Raw genomic sequence first — 12,545 nt, forward strand, 5'->3', positions numbered from 1 at the left:
ATTTATGACATCACCTTAGAATTTCCTTAACTACTTCTTACAGTTTTCAGCATGATCATCATGTGTACAATTTTGACAAATTGTGTCTTCATGACATTCAGCAATCCTCCAGAATGGTCCAAACAAGTAGAGTAAGTATTCTATTCTATTCTATTCTATTCTATTCTATTCTATTCTATTCTATTCTATTCTAGGGATGGGCATTTTTGTCAATTTTTCATTTCGAGTACTGATAGGTCTCAAAAACGAGTACTCAGGGGGTGGGTGGGGGGTGCGGGACAGGGTCGTGTCCGTCATGGCGATAATACAAATATTTGAATTAAAACACTGTCATGAAACTTAATGTTGACAAATAAAAATATGACCTGAAAATATGTCTATGAAAATATGACTAGAAAAATAACACTACTATATCAATAATGCATCAGTGTTTTCAAAAAAGAAACATCTATCTGCATAAAAAGGACACAAATGCAAGTGAACTAGCCAGAAAGTCTTATTCCCATTGTGGATGCGCTCTTCCCGTAACAACATGAAAAACGGGCAACTAAAGTACAAATAATTCACAACATTCTTTAGTGTTCGCTTTATAATGTTATATACAGTATATGGCAGATTAGCGCTGCACATCTTGTACTTAATTGTATTTTCATCTACTTTCTTTGCCTGCGTGTTTTTGAAGACGAGAAACCATTTTAATGAAAAAACAGGCTTACTGTTGAAATCATATGAGAAAAAATAACACTGCTGGATTATTAATAAAATCATCAATGTTTCTGAAAAAGAAACATCTAAAAGGAGTATGACTGTCTCAAATAACCCAGTCATAGTCAATAATGTTGGGCATTGCTGTTTGAGCTGACGCTGAAGAGTTAATGAACACCGGTAAACTAAAAGGCTTTGCTAACTGTTTAATACACTTTTGTACTTTATTAGACTTTATTTCACTAGTCTGGACTGCCTGGTGTCCTAATGCTAACCTAGCAGACCTCAGGTACTGCCCAAAATGCCCCAATCAGAAAAAACTGAAATATATATTTTTAAAGTCCCCATGAACCGGAATTTGCAACCGACTTTATTTCAGTGTTGTGACATTTTTCCAAGTGAAACGGAATATTGAATAGAGGGCGGGGTTTTACTTTAGCGCGCCTCCTCTCCATCCTTTGCTCATAGCAGACTGACGGTTGGAGGGGAATGGTTAAGGATATTCAACCCATGCCGTCAAACTGACATCATCAGAGAAGGAACGCCATTCCAGAGCGGATGCAAATTTTGATTAAGGATTACCACGACAAACAATTTTTTTCTGTGTATTAATTTACACTGATGAATCGTTCACCACAAGACTAGTAATGGGCGCTAATAAAGTAAATAGGGTTCATTTGGATTTCAAGATGACTTTAAAGTCACGGCGACTTTATGATTTCATGATCAAACGCCGCTGTCAGGTCCGAGTACTGGAGTACTTGTGCACATCCCTATTCTATTCTATTCTATTCTATGCAAATGTTCCTCATCAAATGTGACTGTAATATTATTTATGATTCATGCGCAGAGTTATTCATGTTATTTAATTATAACATTGTTATAGCAAAAACGGTTAGAAGTTCAAAGATCATATATTTAAACTGAACCAGCAACCACTCCAGTGTGAGTGCTTGTAAAGCTGGGCTTAAATTGTTAGCCGAGTGACAGGCTAATGGCTGGCTAGGAGGAAGAAAATGCTGAAGACAGTGTGAGCTCCACTTGGAAATTTGGCCAGTCCTAAAAATTGCTGGGTCTATTTTTGGGGTAACTGGGGGTGATGGAGTTTTGTGGGAGTTCTTAACCAATAGTAAGCTTGGTTCCAAAACCTAATAAGCTGCCTATAAAAACAGCATTATAGGACATCTTCTTAATTATACTATTATATTACTATATATTATATTAACTATATATTATATTTTATTTAATAACGAAAAGGTATCAATTAAAAAATAAAATAAAATCTAAGCATGCGATTTATTTATATGCATTCATTTTATTGCACTCTGTCAGGTACACCTTCACAGGAATCTACACTTTTGAGTCACTCACAAAAATTGTGGCTCGAGGTTTCTGTATAGATGGCTTCACCTTCCTCAGAGACCCCTGGAACTGGCTGGATTTCATGGTCATCTCTATGGCGTAAGTATAATCCTTTTGTAATTCAAATATTAATGAAACATTTCGATAATGTTGCACTTAAAATCTGTTTTTGCATGCAGTGATTACAGGGGCATAACACTCTTGTGTGCAGCATTGACTTTTAGACTATAGCGGATCCTGCATTCAAGGAATATGGTGATATTATTTAGTAAAATTATTAGAAAATAAATCATAAAATAAATAAACCGACAAAAAATAAAATAACAGCTTTAGTATTCCATCCTTATACTATTTGCAGCGATTTGAAATGGGCTCTGCACTTTTTCTGGAACTTTCTCACTTGCATCCATGTCCCAAAAAGGCAAGCTTCTCCACTGAGTGTAGGGCAGTTTTAGACCAACTTAAACATCTAAAAGATTTCAATAACATGCAAAGTATTTGAGTATTAAGTAGCATGAACATTCTGACAGTCTGACAATGATAGTTTTGCACAGTAGAGGTGTGAGAACAGTTTGAAATTGAATGATTAATCGATACCATGACCTTTATTTAGGTCATGAGATGACTTTTGAGCCTTGATGTCATGCTTGCACAAAAGAGTGTGTGTGTGTCTGTGGTCTTACGTGAGAGAGACAGAGGCTCTCGTGTCCTGCCTCTCATAGGTGGTAGATGGGAGTTTAGTGCTCAAAGATGACAATGTCTGTGCTCATACTTCTGTGTATGTGTGTACATATATACTGTGTGTCATAACACTCTCTTTCTTTCTGAACTTTGATTCGTCTGTTCATCGCTCCTTTTCTGTCCCTATCTGCATTCATCCATTTCTCTGGAGGGCAGCCATTTTCATCTTATAAAGACAACTCTTGCTCCTAAAAAGTTAAATTCTGAAATTGAGAATATGGTGAAATAACTATTTTTATACAAGATTTAAACGTGTTTTTGTTTTCCAGGTATAAAATGTATCATGAATTCTATGACATGTTGTGAGAATCTGAATATTGTTCATGTTTTTACTTTGACAGTAAAGAAATGTTCCGGGTTCAATAGAAGGAAAGCTCTATGGACAGTATCTGCGAAATGCTGTCAGTTACCACAGAAAATAATTTCAACTTCAATTTGTAAAAACAGGAAAAATACCTTAATGCTATTACAAGTCTATGGGCAAGGCATTACACTGGAATAAATGCCACAAGATTTAAATTCTTACGCTGGGATCACATTGTGTCGAAATTACTGTAATTACAAGATAGCAACTCTAAGATTGTAATTGGAGCCATTCAAGTCATTGTCTTCAGAAATAATTGGTTTCTAAGGCAATGCTCATAATGCCATGGATCCATGTGTGGCGTTGCAAATAGTTTAATCGTTACATTAATCCACCTCTATATGGAATAATTGATTTTTTTTCTGATTTTTAAAAGAAGTCTCTTATGCAGACCAAGGTTGCATTTATTTGATTAATATACAGTAAAAACAATAATATTGTGAAATAATATAAAATAACCATTTTCTATTTCAATATGTTTTAAATTATTAGTGCTAAATTATTAATAATTGTTCTTATTATAATCAATGTTGAAAACAGTTTTTGCTGCTTAATATTTTTGTGGAATCAAAATTCAATTTTGACAGTTCAATGAACAGCTTTCAAAAAAAATAAAAAAATAAAAAATAATCTTTTGTAACATTATAAATGTCTTTACTGTCACATTTCTTACCCCAGACTATTGAATGGTACTATATCTTGGTTTCAACGAAAAACATTAAGCAGCAAAAACTGTTTTCAACATTGATGATAATAAGAAATGTTTCTTGAGCACCAAATCAGCATATTAGAATGATTTCTGAAGGATCATGTGACACTGAAGACTGGAGTAATGATGCTGAAAATTCAGCTTTCGTCACAGGAATACATTACATCTTAAAGTAAATTAAAATAGAAAGCAGTTATTTTAAATTGTAACAATATTTCACAATATTACAGTTTTTACAATATTTCTTATCAAATAAATGCAGTCTAGGTAAGCATAACAGGCTTCTTTCAAAAATGTTAAAAATCTTATTTATTCAATTTGTTTTTTCATGACAAGTCAAGTGAGAGATCTTTCAGAGTTTTGGACCTGCAATTCAGTTCATGTTTTTTTCTAGTCTAAAACTTGTAATTACAGTAATTCTGAGATGAAGCATGGAACCTGGAACATTGTTTTTATGTGATATATTTTTACTATACTTAATTTATCTTGTGAATCATCATCTTCCTTCACTGCTTTTTCATCCTGTATCTCTTCTCCTCTCCATCCTCTCACTCTCTCCTCTCTCTGGTAACTTTGTTGCGATCCATTCTGCAGGTATGTTACAGAGTTTGTAAACCTAGGCAATGTGTCAGCTCTGCGCACATTCAGGGTGCTGAGGGCTTTGAAAACTGTTGCTGTGATCCCAGGTAAGTCCAGCATCAATCAGGGCCAACAGAGGGCGCCGCTCGCTGTCTCTCTTTTCACACTCCTGTCTCTTTCTTCCTCCTCCGCTCGTTTCTCTCTCTTCTCCCGTTAGACAGGCTTTGCGTGATGTCTTCCTCCCAGTTCAGTGGTGGTGCTGGTGGTAGTGGTGTGTCGTACGTGTTGTGGTGTTGTGTGTGTGTGTTGTGTCATGGTGTTTGTTCTGTGTGTGATCCTCCCTTGTTGCAGATATGTAACAGAGTTTGTGGACCTCGGGAATGTGTCAGCCCTGAGAACCTTCAGGGTTCTACGAGCTCTCAAAACTATTTCTGTCATACCAGGTGAGAACGCGTTTAAACACGAAGGCTGAGCTGCTTCCCACGCCGATGCAAACTATTATTATTACCAGTATTACTACTACTGTTATTATTTTTCTTAGTTTTTTTTTTTTTTACTTGACTTGCTGTACTTTTTCGAGAGGATGCTGCAGGAAGAATTCTTTGATTTATGTTCAATTTATGTTTTAATATCCAAACGATCAAAAATGGTAGTGATACATTTTTGATAGGCTTTGCAGTCTGCAGTCAAATCAGTGATGGCAGAAAAATCACATGCCCCTCCAGTAATCTGGGAATAAAAGGTCTTTATTGATCAAAAACTGCATTTATGTCAACGGCGACGTGTTATAAATGTTAGCTGTTATGACGAAAAGTAGTGGGAATACCTGAAATATGCATCTCGCCCTGCTGGAAAATCCACTTTAAGGTCATAGCTGTGTTTTGGAACATGGTAACTGGTTTAGGTGGACTAACAGATGGTGGGGACCTGACTGACTTGGTATACCAGCTTTCTTCAAAGGCCCTATTGGTTAAAGGTGGTCAGGCTGGTTTGTTGTTGGTCCAAGATGGCCGACCAAATCAGTTTAAAACTCTAGGACCAATTCATGGCCAATTTGGAAACCAGGTATCATGTTTCAAACCACTTTAAGCTTTTAACTGGATTTTCCAGTTGGGAGATCACATTTCCTATTATGCAGTAGTACTCTAGTTTAGTATATGTAGACACAGAATGCAGTTCTTATTACTCAACCAACCCATGTTAAAAAATAATAATTAACTGTGTAAAAAGGAAAAGATTGCTGCCCTATGTTCTATATTTAAAATGTCCAGCCTCAGAGTTTAAAACAGCATAGGCCAGATGTCTTTTCTTTGTTGTGTTGAGTTTTAGTTACAGGACCCTAAGCGGACAACGTAAAACTCAACCTTAGGACATCGTAAAAGCATAGCAACATTTATATGTGCATTTCATCCTAGTCTGTCTTTTGATGAACATCTCATCAGAGTTTGTTCAAAAGAAGCTGATGTGATGTGTCATGGAGCAATGGTTTATGGGTAGCGTGCTCACTGAGACTGCCAAGCCTAGTTTGACACATTTCTGCTGCATGATGCTTTCGAAAACACCTGCTTTTTTAGTTTGTCTTTCTTTTATTCTGTTTTTTGTATTTTTTAACAAGTGGCTTTACTCAAATTTCTGCATCCTTTACACACATGTAGATTTCTATATTTTTTACCTAATTTTTTTGGTAAAATTACTGTTTTGTAACTCCCTCCCTATTCTTATTTCGAAGAACTCGGAGTGGAAAGTAAAACAGAGACATCAGAAGATGTAAGAAGAATTGTTTGTATGCACATATTGTTGCAGGAAGGCGAAAGATCAGGACTAGCTAAGTTAACTCACTAGCTTTCCTCACACAATCACACTCAGCTATGTTAAACACACTCACATTGTTGTAGACCCCACATGTGAGTATTTAGAATTGAGAATGACTTCTTTATTAACCTGGTTTCTCTTAGCTAAGAGATTAGCTGAGAAATGAAGACGGGGTTACACATTCTCTGGAAAAGAATGATTGGTTAAACAGACATTGACACCATGGTGATAAAGCAAAGATGATGATGTTGCTGCCTTCAGCCTTGGCGTTTAAATGACCTGCATGCCCTTCCTCCCCTTGCCTGTCCTCTCCTCTTCCTCTCTCTGTGTTGGCTCTCTGCATACTGTTTGTATGGCGCCGCTCTTTTCAAGCAGTGTCCATTTTGCTGATATGTGTTGAATATTGTATGTGTGTTTAAAGAGTGCTCCTCGTGTCTCTTCAAGGTCTCCACACAAACTGTCCTTAGTAAAGTGCTTATGAAATGTGCACTTTTTGGAAATCTTTTTACCATAGTCTCCACAGAATCCTGTTCATTATATTGGCTACTACTTACACAGAAGGCAATTTATGGCATTAAAAAGCAAATAAATGGTATCAACTTTCTTTTTGTGCTCAAAAGTTTAGCACACAAATCTTATCACATGGTTTTTGAAACATGAATGATACATCATGTAAGTCATGTGACTTATTGAGGATACTAATACTTATCCTAGCCACAACTTATCAGACTTCTTTTGGCAGACCAAAAATGAGGAAATAATTTTTTTCAGTTGACATAATGAACTGGTATGATTTATAGTATAATAGTAATTCAAATTATAAATCAGTGTGGTATACATGAATTCAAATGGTTAAATGATAGCAAAATGTACGTATTTCTGTATTTGGAGATAGACACAGTTTGTGTGCATCTGCCCTGAGGAGACAAGAGACTCTTTAAACTGCCTGTTCAATGTAAATCATGGTTTTATATGAACAAACCACACTATTATTTCTTACGATATGTGTGTGTATGTGTGAAAGAAAGTTAAGGAAACCAAGTAGGTTATAGTGTTATTGCTTGGATATTTGATCTGAAGAATTGTTTTTCTTATTCATATATGTTAATTTAACACCACTGCCGTTCAAAAATTTGGGGACAGTAAGGTGTATTTATTTAATTTTTTTTAAAGAAAATGAAATGAGAAAGGACAGACTATTCAGCAAGGATGCATTAAATTATCAAAAGTGACAAAGACTTATGCAGACATTTTCTTTTTCAAATAAATGCTGTTCTTTTGAATTTACTATTCATCAAAGAATCCTGAAAAATGTGAATTACGGTTTCCACAAAAATATGAATAAGCACAGCTGTTTTCGACATTGGGGATAACAATAAGAAATATTTCTTGAGTGGAAAATCAGCATATTAGAATGATTTTTGAAGGATCATGTCACCAAATTACTGCTTTAATTTTTATTAAATAGATGCAGCCAGGGCCGTAGCTAGAGGATTCCTGAAAAAATATTGATGTGGGCCCCCACCACCCTCCACCAATATCATATACTGTACAATAGATGAGCTTGAAGGCCCACATATAACAGAAGATGGTGATGTTGTTGTAAAACCTTTATTTTAAAAGTTAAAGGATTATATAAAAATGACAACTAATAAAAACGAACAAAAAAGCAAGAAATTGTTAAATAATAATAAAACCAATTTTAAAAAAGTAACAGCAAAATGTTTTTTTCCTATCAGTCTGATATAATTCATAAATCAAAAAGTAAACATTTAGAAATGGACAAGAATGCAGTCAAATTTAAAAAATAAAATAATTTATTGTCTTATTTTTTTATAAGGATAATATGGAAGTGGTAATATTATTAAATAAAGCTAATAAATGTATTCATCCAAGTGCAGTGTGTTGTATTCGTGTTTTCTTGATGTAATAAATACACCATCAGCCGGCAGGTCAGGTGCATAATGCAATGCGTCGTGACTCGTGTCAATTTTTTAACTCTATTTACAATAATGTAAAAAGACAGGAATTTTGACCACCTAATCATTCGGTCGATTGTGGTGCGCACCGATAATGAAAGTGACAGTACCCGGCAGGCTGTAGACGGTAGTTTTCTTATTCCAAGCGAAATAACAATACAACCTGTCTTTAAGAACGTCTTGATCGACCGGGATACAACTCTCCTGGCCTCCCTCTCCTTCTTTTCATGGCGTTTCTGGCACCCTGATTTATGTTTTCTTTTCCCCGACATTTTTCAGTCAGTTAGTCTCCTGCTCTTCCACCAAGTTCATCGTTAACTTCAGGCACTGCCGCCTCAACTCTGATTGGTTCTATTCACGAGCTGGGGTGGGACTTACAATTTTATTGGGTGATAATCCATCTGATGTTTGTCACTGACTTTAGATCGGACTAAACCATTTTTAGGGAGGTAAGAGAAGCAGATATTTGGAAAAAATATTTAACCAAATTGCATGCCTTTCACCCCACTAGCGACGGCCCTGGATGCAGCCTTGGTGATATTAGAGACCTCTTTCAAAAACTCTTACAGACCCCAAACTTTTGAAAAGAAGTGTATGTTAAATAGGTGAATGATTCTATTAAATATTTTATCAGTGAAAACAGCATAAAATGTAAATTTATATTGTGAGACATATAGTAGAAATTTAGATCACAAATTGTATGAAAGAATTTGTGCATTTATGTATATTTTTATTTGTTCCAGTAACAGTTTACAAGTGTAGAATATGTATTATACCTGTAAATATTCTGTGTGTGGTGTGTGTGTGCTCTTATAAGATTTTTTTTAATTGTTAAGAGTGTGTGTACAAGTGTGTGTTCTTGCACAGATATGAGCATTATCACAAAAAAAGTGTTTGCAGCAGACTGTATATTCCTTGTTGCGTTTGTCTCCTCATCTTCTCACAGGGCTGAAAACCATTGTGGGTGCTCTGATCCAGTCAGTGAAGAAGCTGTCAGATGTGATGATTCTGACGGTGTTCTGTCTGAGTGTATTTGCCCTCATCGGTCTACAGCTGTTTATGGGTAATCTTCGGCAAAAGTGTGTCATCTGGCCAGTCAATTCAACTGAATCCTACCTGGCCAATGGGAGCAAAGGCTTTGACTTTGATGAATACATCATGAATGACAGTAAGTAGATAAAGCTCTGACTACTTAGGGTAGTTGCTCATTCAGTAGCGTCAATCAGTGCTGCTCTCAGCTTTTTTATATTTTTTCAATAAGTTTGATTGTCTCTACGATACAGTTTCTACAAGTTTTTACACCATTTTCATAAGAAATAAAAAGAACTATAAATTGCCTACTAAAAAAATAGTAGATGGATTTCTGGTGATTTCAGGCATGGTTTTCACGTTTTACAAGTATCTCTTCTTGTTTCAGCAAATTTCTACTTCCTGCCAGACATGCCGGATGCGCTGCTATGTGGAAACAGCTCAGATTCAGGGTGAAAAGCATACACATAACATACACACTACTAAATTAGCAAAAATTGTTTAATGTTATTTAAATCTAAATTGTAAAATATTTATTTCCAAATAATAGCACACTTGATTCACTTCATGGTATGATCCGTTAAAGACAAAAGCACAGAAATATTTGTGGTATAGTATGTGTGTGTGTGTGTCTGTGTGCGTGTGTGTTTGTGTAGGCGGTGTCCGGAGGGCTATTCTTGCATGAAGGCTGGACGCAACCCAAACTACGGCTACACTAGCTTTGACTCCTTTGGTTGGGCTTTTCTTGCTCTCTTCCGACTCATGACACAAGACTTCTGGGAGAATCTGTACCAACTGGTGTGCATTCACTTTTACTAAGTTGCATGTTTAATATTGAAAATAGTGTCCAAAATCACATTTTGTGTAAACATTTTTTTTTCTCACTAGCTAGTTAGATGCTAACAAAATGTTTTATTTATTTATTTAGAAACAGCCAAAGTCAAGTTAATAGAATAACTGTCAAATCTTAACACAATCTTCCCACTCCTATTTAAACCAAGGTAGTTATTGTCAAGTTTTATTCAAGGTCTGCCCACTGAGGTAGATAGCCAATCTTAGTATAGAAGTTTTGGGTGGCCAATCAGATTTTAGGGGTGGATCAGGCCACCATCTGTACACGCCTCTGATAAAGCACACAGTGAACATACTGCATCCTGCAGAAAGTAGTATGGTATGATGATACAATACTCAAACACATATTCAAATACCGTTATGGGAGCTATGCCCTTCTTTCTCTTAGACTCTGCGAGCCGCGGGAAGACGTACATGATCTTTTTCGTACTTGTGATCTTCGTGGGCTCGTTCTACCTGGTGAATCTGATCCTGGCTGTGGTGGCCATGGCTTATGAAGAACAGAACCAGGCCACAATGGAGGAGGCAGAACAGAAGGAGGCTGAGTTCAAAGCTATGCTGGAACAGCTGAAGAAACAACAGGAGGATGCACAGGTAGAGCACAAATACATGCATTTAACATATAACCCTGTGCTTTTTTGTTCTTTTTCATTTCTCACTATTTGTTCTCATTCTTGTCCATTTGCCCCTCATCACTAGGCCAATGCCATGGCAACCTCGGCCGGTACAGTATCTGAAGATGCAGTAGAGGACGATGGGGGAGGGCATCTCTCCCGCAGTTCCTCTGAGGTGTCCAAGCTGAGCTCTAAGAGCGCCAAGGAGCGAAGGAACAGAAAGAAAAAGTGGAAGAAAGAACAGGAGGAGAAGGGTGACAGCGAGAAGGTGGTCAAGTCCGAATCTGATGACGGCAGCAAGAGGAGCCGCTTCCGTTTCAGAGACAACAGGCTTGGGCGGAAGGCCTCAATCATGAACCAGGTGAGAGCGGGGTTATTTCCACAGAAACCCACTTAAACACACAGTCCGCATGATGTCATGTCTCATGTTAAGTGTTAAATGATATGTCTGGCTAGGCAATGATAGGTACAGTGAATTTCTTGAAGAGGAGATCATCATTATTATGTTCATTCAAACTTTAGATAAGAACACTAAAGTGCAAATGGATATAAGAAGTGTTCTTTGTTGTCATTGTAAAGCTATTTTCTTTTTGTTATTTTGAAAAACTATTGACCTATTTTTTGTCATTGTTAAGTTGACCATTTCATGTGTGTAACTATATCAAAATTTAATTAGCGCTTTAAGACCTCATTCATTTTTGTCTGATAGCTATGAGGCCTTTTCAGAAGAACTTTTACCAGATATACCGTAGTTGTCCGATGGTGGAACAAGCTGTACTCCATCTAAAATAATTTTTTCTTCTTATTATTATTATTATGCATGGATCTTTTATGACCTTATATTAACCTATATTATATGGAATAATCATTTTTTTTTTAAATTGTCACACCACAGGACCATTTCAAATGTTACTAATTCAAACAAACAAATCCGTAAAACATTTTGACTCTTTACAGGGCCTAATATATAAAATGTCTTTTAAAACCTGCACAACAATTCACCGTGCGCAACTTTTATTATTTATTTACTTTCTTACTTAAATTAATTACATAGATATGTTATGCATCTGGAAAATGGACCAAAATATTCATAAAAAATGGCTCATCTTGCACACTGGGCTTTTGCATGTTTTATTCAATAAACTCCCTTCTAGAATAAGATCTCCTCCACCTTAATCATAATACCCCTTGCCATCAGCTAGCAATAGCATGTAGCAAATCACGATTTGTCAGTGTCCCGTGGGAATTCGCCATGCACGTTTGTCTGATGGACAGTATTTTATTAGTAGTGTGAGTGATTAAAGCTAATCTCTACAACTGCGCTCTCTGATTGTACTGATGCGCCTCTTTTATAATCTGTTACGTTGCAAAAGCAAGCCGCTATAATAACCTCTGCTATTTGCTAACACAACCCAGTTGAGCCCAGCCCAGCCCTTGCTACTACTGTTCTCTGCTCTGTGCAGTCGCTACCACTTTCAGCTGAGTCATCGTCCATATCACCAGGGTGATTAGACAAAGTGCTTCAGCCTTACACTCAAAGATCAGAAGAAGAGGAAGTGCTCTTACTCAGTGCCCATCTGTCTATTGCTGTAATTCTTTCCATCTCATTCATTGTCTTGCTTTGGGCAGCAGCTTATGGATTTATGATTGTACACTTGTCTAAAAGCTCAGTTAAATAACTCGAAACCATGTCAAACCTAGTGCTCTGGAGTTCTTTTATTTGATCTCTCTTTCATTTATTAATTTTGTCACCTCTCACTGGTTTAACGAATAACACGTCGACATTCGAGGGCAGTAGG

At 36.5% G+C, this 12,545-nt stretch overlaps 1 pseudogene across 1 annotated transcript; it reads left to right on the forward strand.

The window, feature by feature from the left end:
- Positions 1–51: 51 nt before the first annotated feature.
- On the forward strand, positions 52–11,461 carry LOC311092732 (sodium channel protein type 8 subunit alpha-like; annotated as a pseudogene). The gene is made up of 9 exons (XR_014609642.1): positions 52–131; positions 2,038–2,166; positions 4,812–4,903; positions 9,198–9,419; positions 9,669–9,732; positions 9,937–10,078; positions 10,521–10,726; positions 10,832–11,107; positions 11,456–11,461. The product of XR_014609642.1 is annotated as a sodium channel protein type 8 subunit alpha-like (transcript).
- Positions 11,462–12,545: the final 1,084 nt, after the last annotated feature.

This window comes from Abramis brama, assembly GCF_963993115.1.
Source record: "Abramis brama genome assembly, chromosome: 11".
NCBI lineage: Eukaryota > Metazoa > Chordata > Actinopteri > Cypriniformes > Leuciscidae > Abramis > Abramis brama.